A 12,216-nucleotide genomic window follows, 5' to 3' on the forward strand; every position below is an offset into this window, starting at 1 on the left:
AATATACACCAACACATTTCAATAGCAGTCATTTTTGATTTTAAACATACAAAATTTAAAGAATGATTAAAAAAGATAAAGATTATTGTACGACTCGTATGGGCTTAAAGTAAGTAATAAAAAATCAAACAATGTTAAACTACTAATAATATACGTGTAACTAATAATATATTTTATAATTCACAACAACGATAGACAACATTCAGGCACTTTACTTTAATTTCAAATAAAGAATGCAAAAGAAAACAAATTCTTAGTGCGTACGACATTAAAAATTTGTTGTCGTACAGTTATACGCATATTCACGAGGTCACTAGTGATGTACGTCCCTTTTCCACTTATCGATAGTCCGTGGCTGCATACAAGGTCGTTGACCGTTGTGTCTGGTGCAAGCGGCGCTAAAATTACATCAGCCGGCCTTGCTCGACACGGAACAATGGCGGTGCTGTGCCGTAACGCCTCGCTACAAACGTAGTCGCCGGTAATAATAACATTATTAGATAAATTACAACTGAAAAGTTTTTATTTAACAAAAAGTTCGCTTGAAATTATATTTTATACAAGCAAGTACAATACCACGTTTAAATTCCTTTATTTTAAAATGTTATATTTTTTATTCGTTAAATTTAACTTTTCCCTAATTTTATGTTTATTAAGTATGGTCACCCTAATGGCATTGAGAACTAACTAAATTCACATGGTCTGTTTTTTATTTATTGTTACTTTAATAACTTATTAAAAATATAGTTCTATATAAGATAGTAGCGTTAGCTTTCTGTACATGTATGTCATGTTAATATAAAAAACATAAATCACAGTAAATAAAACTACAGAACGAAACATACTTCATTTTCTTGTCGAAAATCCTGATTACAAAATATTAAAAGAAATCATTTTTTTTAATAAATTACAGAAAGACCTGCAATTACCTGCAATGAATACTTACGTATTATATAATGTTATATGGCAAAACCCTCCTCGATAGATTGCTTTATAAAATTGGAATTCCCTGAAACACTTGGGTTCTCAAAATATGTCTATAGAAATGATTGTAGTATAGACATTTTATACCAAGAACTTCTAATGAATGTTGTCACTTATAACGTAATATTAAAGAGTACTTCAGTAGAGACCATTATTTATTTATGTTGAGTAAAATCCTCTAGAAAGGTACTGAATCCGGGGGAGGGGGGGCCTTTTTATGTGGGATTCCCACTAAAACCACAGCGATGTCCGTTTTCGGCACGGATCCGAGAGGCTGCGACCCCTTAAAATCATAGTCTTTAAGCGTACTGTCAAGTAATATATACTAATTAATCAAGATATACAATGTTACTACATTTTACTAATTTATTTATTCCTAACAAATGTGTGGCGTGACATAACTTCCAAAATTTAGAACTAATTTTTTAAAGTTTAAACAGAAGTTGTCAGACACTTATTACAGTCAAATTGCTCGTTTGGTCCAATCGTATCTGGGAAAAAAGTATTTGTACTTTTACAGTTGTACAATATTTATATTCATGGACAAAAATAATTACTATTAAAAATAAAAAATCCTTTTACCTATTATAGCCATTTTTAAGGATTCCTGATTCCAAAATTAATGACTTACATGAAAGTCAATTTTACGAATAAGCAATTTGTTAAAGTTTGTAAGTATGTTTGATATTTTAAATAGGTTTTAGTTTTCTTTAATGTCTTTGGGTAATCCTTATTACCCACAGAAACAATAAATAAATAATTAATTACTGTTAAGGTATTTGTGACAAAATATATATCAGTAGATGTGGTTATGTATTACATATGTTGATATTTTTTATTTCTTTAGTATTATAAAATGATTTTGTATAATTTAAACAAGAAAATCATAGTTTTAAGCCCTAATTCTAGCCCTAAAACACATTAAAACTGAAAATTGTTACCTACTATACAAATGATGACTATTCCACGCAGTCAGCATTCCCCGTTTTGAATGGTAACTCCGATTCTCTCGGTAAAAAAATTAACCAGCCTTCCTGTCATAAGTGGAGGCAATAAGGCGAGGTGTTTTAATGAAGATTTCTGTCCAAGGTCCAAGTATTTCACCTGCAAATAGGACAAAAACATAATTTGGAATAATAGACAAATATGTGGATTGTTCATTCGCTTCATTTTTTCCGCGATAGCTTTGGCTCATAACAATGTTTTCCTGATATGAGATGGGGCCAGCGTGTTAACGCATGTATCGTCCTATATTAGGGCCTATCCTCGTACCCAGGGAACCAGTGTCAGTCCATATGTCCTTTTCCATCATCACGACTAATTCGAACAGGAAAGTCGGTGGTGGCAAGAGCCGTTTTTATTGTATTATTAAAACAATTTAATTACTAAAAGTAACATAAATATGTTATTATTCATTAAGAAGTTTAAACTAAACCAAAACAAAAAAATAAAGATTATGTAAATAAATTAATAATAATAAAAATAAACAAAACTACATCAAATAAAACTATACAGAAATAATATAATAAATTTAAAAAAAAAGAACGCCCCAAAGATTGTCCTGTGGCATTGTACCCAGGATACTAGCACTATTACCTCTCTGAACTGCAAGGCTGAGTCATTGAGCTAAGTAAGCGCATGGTCGAGGGTCACCAGAAGTGTGAAATAGTTTCTTAGAAAGGTATTTTAATATTTTTTTACTATCAACCTTATGTTTTAAAATCCAGCCCCGCAATTTTATAGTCATTAAATAAAAGTGTATAAAGATATAAGTATTGTAGCGCTTGAGCGGCTGTACTGGCTTTAGGGGATGTGCTCTGGACAAGTGTGTGAAGATCAGCGTGTCTAAGTAAGTATCATCCCATACCATCACACAAACGATAATTCTCATCCGAGGTACACTGGGACAGAAGTGACTCCTGTCTAGTCTTTGATAACCTGTATTTGAGGAAAAGGCTTCATCAAGGCATGAAACACTACAAGCTGTCTTAGCCTCCGCAAGATACTTCAAGGAGTCGATTTCAACACGATAGCTGCAATTATCGCATTGATTTGTATATTTGAAAATGTAATTCAAAATAACTATGCAATACATCATTTGATACTATCGAGTTGGTTTAACGAAAGAGCACCAGATGAATAGTGTACACCTGATACTCCTTCATTAGATCTCTTCAGTGGTAGTAGCAATAGTGATAGTATACCACTTGAGTAGCTATTAAGTCGTCAATTTATTTTATATTTAATTTTTAATTTCCAAGGCTAATATTAATTAATTTCATTGTTTTTAATATATTATGTATATTTTGGCAAAAAGATTATGTGATATCTTGATCTTAATTTGATTATTACGTTATTATTAACTAACTAAATTTAACTTTTTTAAATTATTCCTCAAACGTATAGTCGAAAGTCGTCTATATTTTTATTTTATTTTTGTGCATATTTAATACACTATAAAAGAGTAGATCTCTTATATAGTTTGTTTTTATTGTAATAAAAAATGTTTGATAGTCACTTATAAATTATAAAATATAGATAGTATGTAGATTTTATTCGTTACAAGTTATTAGCACTTGACTAAACCTTTTTAGTTATTGCAACACAGAATGAAGATGCATACCAAGCGTAGCATGTCGTATATAAATAAACAAAATGCCACGATCCACGATGCCAAGTCGCGTGCATATCGCTACTCCGCGCGCGATAAAGAGTATTTTTTACGAGACAAATGAGACACGCATTCCATTGAACATCTCGTATTTAAAAAATGTGGAGACTTCAGCACTAACAGTAATGGAAGACACAAGAAAACACATTGTTTAATCTTGTGTGATTAATTAAATATAAAATAGTACCCTTGCACAAACTCAGTACATAAAATAAAATATTCAAATGGATTTTTTGATGTAACATTGACATTTTTAATTCTTATAAAAATAAAGATGAATTGGTATCATAAATCATATTATTCAATTTTATTTTCAATGACATGCATCGAATTTATTCTTTTAATGTGCTCATTAACAACAATTAAATAAAAGTTTCATAATATGTTTTCGCAATAAAATGTACTTATAATACAATGTGCATTATTTTGATTGTTAATCAATGAAAAAATGTAATGTTTTAAGATCGGAAGAATTCACGTAAGAATGAGTAAAACGGTCAAGGTGTCGGCCAATCAGTCCACTAAGGCCGGATTCAATTAAAATATTTCTTAGACATTCTGTAGAAGTAGGAGATGTTCTTGATTACAATCATTAGCCAGTATTCTTTGTTAATTATTAGATTTCAAATTATTTAATTATTTGCTAATGAATAACACAATGCAATCAATTATTCAACTAAGTAAACAAAGTATAAGAACAACAACACGTATGGAGAACAAGCAAAAACTATAATTTTTTATTTGAATTATATTTTAGTATTTTAGCACGTTCTAAGCAACTGCCATAATTATTGTAATTTAGGAATTATACATTATGAGCAATAAAACGTTTATATCAAATTAATTTTCCGGAGTTAATAATAATTCATAAACATGCATACACACGTACATATGTATACTATTATAATTACGCGTAAACTTGTATCTAAATCATAAGAGAATTCTTTTAAAAACTTTAAAATTTTGATATAAAAACATCAAACTAAGTAATTTATGGATCATGCTTTTTAGTAATGGTGATATTTATGTAAGTTACTAATCCGTGTTATTTACACTGTTTATTTGGGTGTATTATTTAATAAGTCTTGTTTATAAGGCTTTGTGCAAGCCCCTAAAATAAAAGTATACATTCTTATTTTGTATCGTACTTGTATCGTACTTGAGTGTTATAAAATAAATTAATTTATAAAAATATTTATCTATTGGAATGTATGCATTTTTTAGAACTCTACTGAATATTTCCTTTTGTTTATAGTATAATTAGAATATATATAATAATAAAATAGCGTTGTGGTTGCGATTGTACTATTTCCGGCATCGATTGTAATAAACAGATATTGTGATAAATTTAAACTGAGACCGATTTGACTTCCGCTGTGATAATGTTAAAAATATCTGTAGTTAAAAATAAATATAGCCTTAAATTTCAGTTTTAAAACTCATACTTATACAACCTTTGGCATATGGATAGTTTTTTCATTCAAGTTATAATGCGTAACAGTTTAAAGTTAAGGAGTTTGTAGGTAGGTAACGCTACAAACTCCCTAACTCCTTTTAGATCTCTCCGAACTCGCCGAGCGTTTTAAATTGGAGTATGAGAGAAATAATTATAAATTGGAGTCTTGAAAATGAGAATAAAGGAATGGAGAGTGCACCTGCGTTGCGCGGACTTATACCTAAACTATAACATCTCCTGCGTAGTTGTTTGAATTTGACCAGTGACCGAATTACGAACTAGCGGACATTATTATTACTATTAGCATGCAGATATTATATTAAGTACTACATTACATTATACTCAATTTCCCTTCCTCGTATCGTGTATCACGAAACTAAGTAGATTTATAAGCAGGGTCGGATTTAGAGATCTGAAGGCCCTGGGGCAACAAACAGTGAATGCCCCTACAATCTTGTCAGTCAAGTTTATATTCATATTTATATGTATATACATTCATATATCGAGGAATATAAAAAACTAATGACAAAAAGATCGCATATCATACTTGTTTTTTACTATATCTACACTTATTTTATCTTGTCTCGTCAACTTAACAATAAAGTAACAAAATTAAGCAAGTTACAAAAAATATAATAATAAGATTAAGAAAAAGTAATATTTAATCATCAAATTTCGGTCATTTAAAACTTAACCTAAGATTACTATAAGGAAACCGATAGAGCGAAGCGAAATACTATTTTATATAACTCTCGTAACATATTTTTATATCTTAAGGTTCATAACAAAATAATGGCCTTTATTGTATGTAATGTATGTAGATAGCAATGTAAGCAAATGCACATTTAATTGGATGTTAATGTATGGTTTCTTTTCCTTTACCAACGCCCTTACGAGATTAAATCTTCTATGTTAAAACAAAGCTAAAACTAGAGCTACCCGGAATCAAAGAGCAGAAAATATCAGTTACATCCGATAGCGTTTGAATTTAAAATAAATTATTTTCGTATCTTGGATTTTCATTATTATTTTATTAGTTTCATTTGAATTGAAACTTTGTACACTTGTCGTTGGCACTCGTGTGAAGGCTTCTGGCATAGTACCATAAAAGTACAAAAAGTGGCGCGTCAGTGTCGAATAACAGCGTAGAAAAACCTAAGACATGCATGTTAGTCTTAATCTAGTATTATATAAGAGTATAACAAAGACTTTAAACTATTATGTAACTTATAAAATATGTAATACACAAAAAACATGAAAGCAGATGCAATAAACACTTTAATTGAAGAATATAACATCTTACAATATCACATGTGATAATATAAGTATATATCAATAATCCTCATTTTATAGTGAAGTAAAGCGTAACCTTATTCTTAAAAGCTATAATATACAAGCATTATTTGATTATATCTAAAGAAGCAAAGAAGCGGATGAGGTTTTATTAAATATAAATATATGTTCTATTTATTTAATAGGATGTAATCAATTGGGTTAATTAGAGTTTCATAAATTATAAACAGGTATAGATCTATTCAATAACAAGGGCGCGCCCCTCCACGTTTAATTATTACCGACTTGCATTAGTAAAGTGAGTGACGCTCATGCTCACAAGATGTCTTAGTGTGCGTGGACGACTAAGAGTAAAGATAGCCAGCCCCGTCAAGTGCCCGGGTGGAAGCAATGTTCTGGTCCCTTTCCCCGATGTGCGCCTCACCGATGGTCTCAGACAATTAGGTTACATTTGTTAGGCTTATTTTTTTTAAATAAAATTAATTTAACGCGGATGGCTTCGTGAGTAAAAAGATAGTGTTTTTGTATAAGTCGATATTTAATAATATATAACATACCTACTAATTAAAGACACTAAATATAAAAGCGCTTAAGTACACGTGACAGAAGTATAACGTTAAACATATTTGATTGATAAATGTTACGTAATTGCTAATTGTAAGAGAGGCTAACCAACCTGGCCTGGGTGGGTGTGGGAACCTGGGGCCTATCAGCCGGAGAGATCAATTGACTTGTCTGGCAATTATAACATTCAAAGTTAAAGCTACAATATAATTAAATAACAATTAAATAAAATACGTTTTGAATACAACCAAAAATAATTTATCATATTTTTAGTTAAATTCAATTGAGAAATAATCATTTTTTTGTTGAATTCAACTAATCATGTAATATAATACTGCAAATAACCATATAATTACGAATTCAACAATATGTCAAGATACGAAAGAAACATTTCAAATTATGTAAAAATTATTTACAGATCCTACCGGTATAATTCTTACGGTTTGACATACAGGTAAACATAGCGTAGTAAAATCAAAAGATGTCCGTGACAGCTTCGACGTGTTACCAGGCCTACTGTCCACAGATAAATCGCTAACATACTTTTTATACTTTCACCGTATTTTGAGGGTTAGTAGAGTATTCAATTATTAAGGTTATGCATAAGCAAATAATTGAAAGTCTAAAAAAATATTTTTTGATTGACAGTACTATTGCCGATTAAAGGGATTAAGCATTTTTTTTACAATAGTATGTAGAATTGCTTTCTAAATTGGTTTGGTCTATCTTAAACTTTAAAGAACTTACTGAAATTTATTTTTATTTCACAATATTTCTAGAAATCAATTAAGGTTAGTTAAGTAGAATTTTCATTCATCACTTTCAATAAAATTTAGTCCCCCATCGAAGGCAATTCGAAAAAATGGGCAACAAATTAAGAATACTGTTTTTTTTATTACGTTTTAGTTATATATATAATGAGACATGAAAATTAATGAATATAATTAATAATTAATTTGGTCTAATGCTTCACATATTAAACTCGTTTTTTCTTCTAATCTGTACATCGAGATTTGTTCTATTATGTCTATGTACGTACCTGAGCGTAACCTCATAATATATTTACAACTATAATAAGTTTATGCACAATTAAACTAATCAAATTTAATAGAAACCAGGGATATGTAATTTCGGATCTGGATATAGATACAGATATATGAATAATATTTTAAAAGTTTCAGATACGATTACGGATACGAAATTATTTCAGATTATCCGTTTGTTTCGGATAGATTCAGTTGCGGATATTAGATTATTTAGAAATTGTAAAAGAAACCTTAAAAAAAATAGCTTTAAAATACAATTATCCAGTTTCTTTAAGTATTACACAATGCAATAACTGTAACAATGATTATACTTAAACATTTTTTATCGGTTATGAAGATTCATAGCATTCCTGATAGAAACAGTGACTAATATTGTAATAAACGCGAGAAGTAAAACATAAATCATCAAGTTTCTGTTAGATTAGAACAGCAATACTTATAATCTGTAATAAAATCCTCAAGCATTTTTACATTTATCATTTTATATGTAAATTAAAAGCTTATGTTAAGATAATAAACACACTGCTTTTAATTGTAATTCACGCACAGATAGTCCAATAAAATGGTATTAAAACTTCTCAATAATTTAGTAACAGATTTAAAAAAATAAATCGAAAGTTACAAGACAACTAAACCAACAATCAACGAATTATAGCTGCGTATACTTATTTAATTAAATTATATACGATAAATTGATTTGCTTATAGCTAGATATTGCTTTTCTATAATATTATAAATATGTAACCCTCAAAGTTGCAAGAAAACCTAGAAGAAAACGTGCAAGTTCACACCAAAAATACTTCATTACAATAAATTAAGATATTTCTTAATGTATTTATTTATTTCATTTTAAATCTTTTTCTCGTCTTTTGTTCTTTCTGTTCCGCATTTGAAAGATAATTAAAATACTAATTTGAGACTTATATATAACCTTATTTAACTACCTATCTATATAAATATAAATTAAAATTTGTATGTTTGTAGTCTACGTAAGGGTTAGGCAATTTAAAAACAAAAATAATTTTCGACCATATTATTTGTCCTTCAGTATAAACGTTGTATGTAGATCCTACCCGTGCAAATCCTAGCCGGGTAGCTATTTTATTATAAAATAAAGAGATAAAATATTTGACATTACAAATATATATTTCAATCGATTTATCAAGTAAATAAATATAGATAAATAGCTATTCATTTATTCAGATAATTATATAAAAACAAGAATAATTTTAACGTTTGCTTATAGCCATGGTTAATCTCAGGGAAATACCGCGTTCAGAATGAGGAAAATCAGTGTCGAAATCAAACTGCGTCTAAAATGCTAATATTTTGTTAGTCAATTTTAATGCGTCACTGAAATAAACTATGTTCACGTACTGTTATATAATTCAAACATAATCTCGATTTTGTAAATGAAAAATATTGATAGTATTTTGTCAACAGTTTCATTAGGTACATTGCTTATAAGTTACGATGTTTAGAATCGTAATACAAATAAAGTCATTAAACGATTATAAGCAGTTTTATTAAAAATACTGTTTAAATGTTTCGTAATTACATGTATAAAATATCGATTGATTTAAAAAAACTCCAAAAAGAAAAGTCGACAAATACTGTCGTTTCCTTGATTATCTAAGGTTAATGTGGAAGGAAAGAGTTACAAACAAAAGGTAAATTAATATTTGAATACAAATTATTTCATTTGTGCCTTGACATTGTTTTGGTGCCAAATAATAGCAGTTCCGTTTGTAAAGAGAAAATGTATACTCGTACGATAACACGATTTAATTATGAATGATAAGAAGATTTTTTGCCTATTTGGTGGCCGGAATTTAAGTACTTAAGAAGTTGCAATTTTTTTCTTAAAAACGAAGGAACTTGAATTATTTTGGGGTCCAATTAGTAATTTTATTCTTATACAGATATTTACCGTAATAAGGAAATCTACACATTTGTATCCTTGATTCAAGTATCACTAAACGGCAACACCGTATAGTCCTATTATTGTGAATGAAATTTCCAAATCTGATTAGATAAAGAGTAAGTTTTCAATAGTTACAATGACTTAAAGTTTGAGTTTGTCATGATAAAGGTATGTTTTGTTTTTTTTTTTTATATATCAAAAGGTAGGAATAAAATGAGCCAGCCATGCGTCACCAACCTTGGAAACTAAGACAATAAATCCATTGTGCCTGTAGTTACAAAAAAACTAAATATATAATCGATAAAAATAATTTATAATTATCCGCGATATGACAAAAAGCGTTGTTTTGCTTTTGTTATGTTTGATAATAGAATTTTTAATGCAAATTTAACGAAGGTAAACCCCGGCGCACTAGCTAGGTAGCTCAATAGCAAATAAAGTTATTAAGAAAAATATTATGCTTTTATTTCATATATTTTTGCATACATTTGAAATCAATAACCCTTTTCTTTATTTTACTAATTATATTTCGTATTATTTGAATTTGATATAATTTTATATAATCAATGAGAAAACATGGCGCTAAAAACAATATTTCTTTGACCTGGGTTGGGTTAATATCATTGACCCTTTATAAATATGATATTCATGTCGTGTTATATTTAAACTTTAATGAGTTCCACTTTATGTTAATCATTATACAATTTATTGTAACAGCGTTACATTAAACATACAGTTATCTACAGAATAGAAAGAAGAATTTATACTTAAAAAATGGTATAACATGTAATTAAACAAAATTACTTATGAGAATCTACCAAAAAAATTACTAAATCAATAATTGAAGCCTTCTGGAATTCAGTGTCGCCATCAATCAATGCGAACGAAATCGCAAAAAGAAACGCGTGATGTAAAACGATGACCTTTCAACAGTTGTTATAAACAAATATAACTTATACATAGGTGCTATGTTGTTTATAAATCCCATGGTTATAGCACTGTGAGTAATAATGCCCATCGCATACTGATCACTTGCTAGTCACGAGCTCTGAGGCCTTAGTGCATGCGTGATGAGGTTGACAGATAGTGTGAGAATGTCGTCAATTATCACATAATTGCTTTCACCTTTAAATTAGATAAAATTATCTAAACATAAAAAGCAAACAGTATCTTCTATTCCTCTGTCAAACAGTATTTTTTATATTATTTCAATATTGTTATCCCGTATTATAAGTTAAGTTAAATAAAATTGTACGGCTATAAATAAATCCTAACTTCGTTTGCTCTTATCCCATTTATTTGCGGTCACAACACTAAACAAATAGCACGAAAAACAAGGATTTGCCAATCTAAAATTTAGGGATGCTTCTCCATTGCGTTAGTTTAAAGCCAACATAAGGATGATTTATTAATATTTTACATAGATTTTTAAAATTTACTTAAATAAACTCCCTTGTTTTAAGAAATATTATGTCACAAATATGCGGTTTTCATTAGGTTTAAGGGGAAGAACCGAGATTGGAATGCGTTATTGTGAATAAATAAAAACAAAGAAATATTTGAAGACAAAACTAATTATATAAAAAAATGTGTCCAAAACAATTTTCTGTCTATAGGACTGTGTATAAATTTAAATGAACTTATTTACATATAAATTATGAGACGCATCTTTACCGTTAGTAATATTTACCCGCTGAGAAATTTCATTAATTTGTATCGGGGAAGACAATTTTTGTATGCTTTAAAATTAAATTAACTCACTCATTTTTAAGTTAGTACATTAAATATACATTTATTTTGTTAAGTAAGACCCCAAAATATATTTCAAAAATGGTTCGATTAATAACCAGTTTTTTATTATAATTAATAATTGTAAATTTATGGGAATTTTTATTCTTATATCTATATTTCTGAAGTAAACTTCACGTAGTATATTTGTTAGTAATCGTTTTACATTAACCTTTAGACATATGATATTATATATTTACTCATCCACGAAGTCGCGCCCCTCTACGCTAAATCTTAGTGTGCGTGAGGTGACTATTGTAGACAAATCAGTACAAATGTATATACCTAAATAAATAATTACAATAAAAAAAAATATTAGATTATATTTTTTAATGCACGCTGAATACTTTAACGTTTTGGGTTATTTCCGTATTTACAAAAACACTAAAGATCAGAAGATATATTTTTATGACACATTTCGATAACGCTTAAAAATTCTGAGCTGAGACGCAATGTCCATATAGTGTCTAATGCACTGTATTTCCACGAT

The sequence above is a fragment of the Vanessa atalanta genome, chromosome 10 (genome assembly GCF_905147765.1).
Source record: "Vanessa atalanta chromosome 10, ilVanAtal1.2, whole genome shotgun sequence".
In the NCBI taxonomy this organism is placed as follows: Eukaryota; Metazoa; Arthropoda; class Insecta; order Lepidoptera; family Nymphalidae; genus Vanessa; species Vanessa atalanta.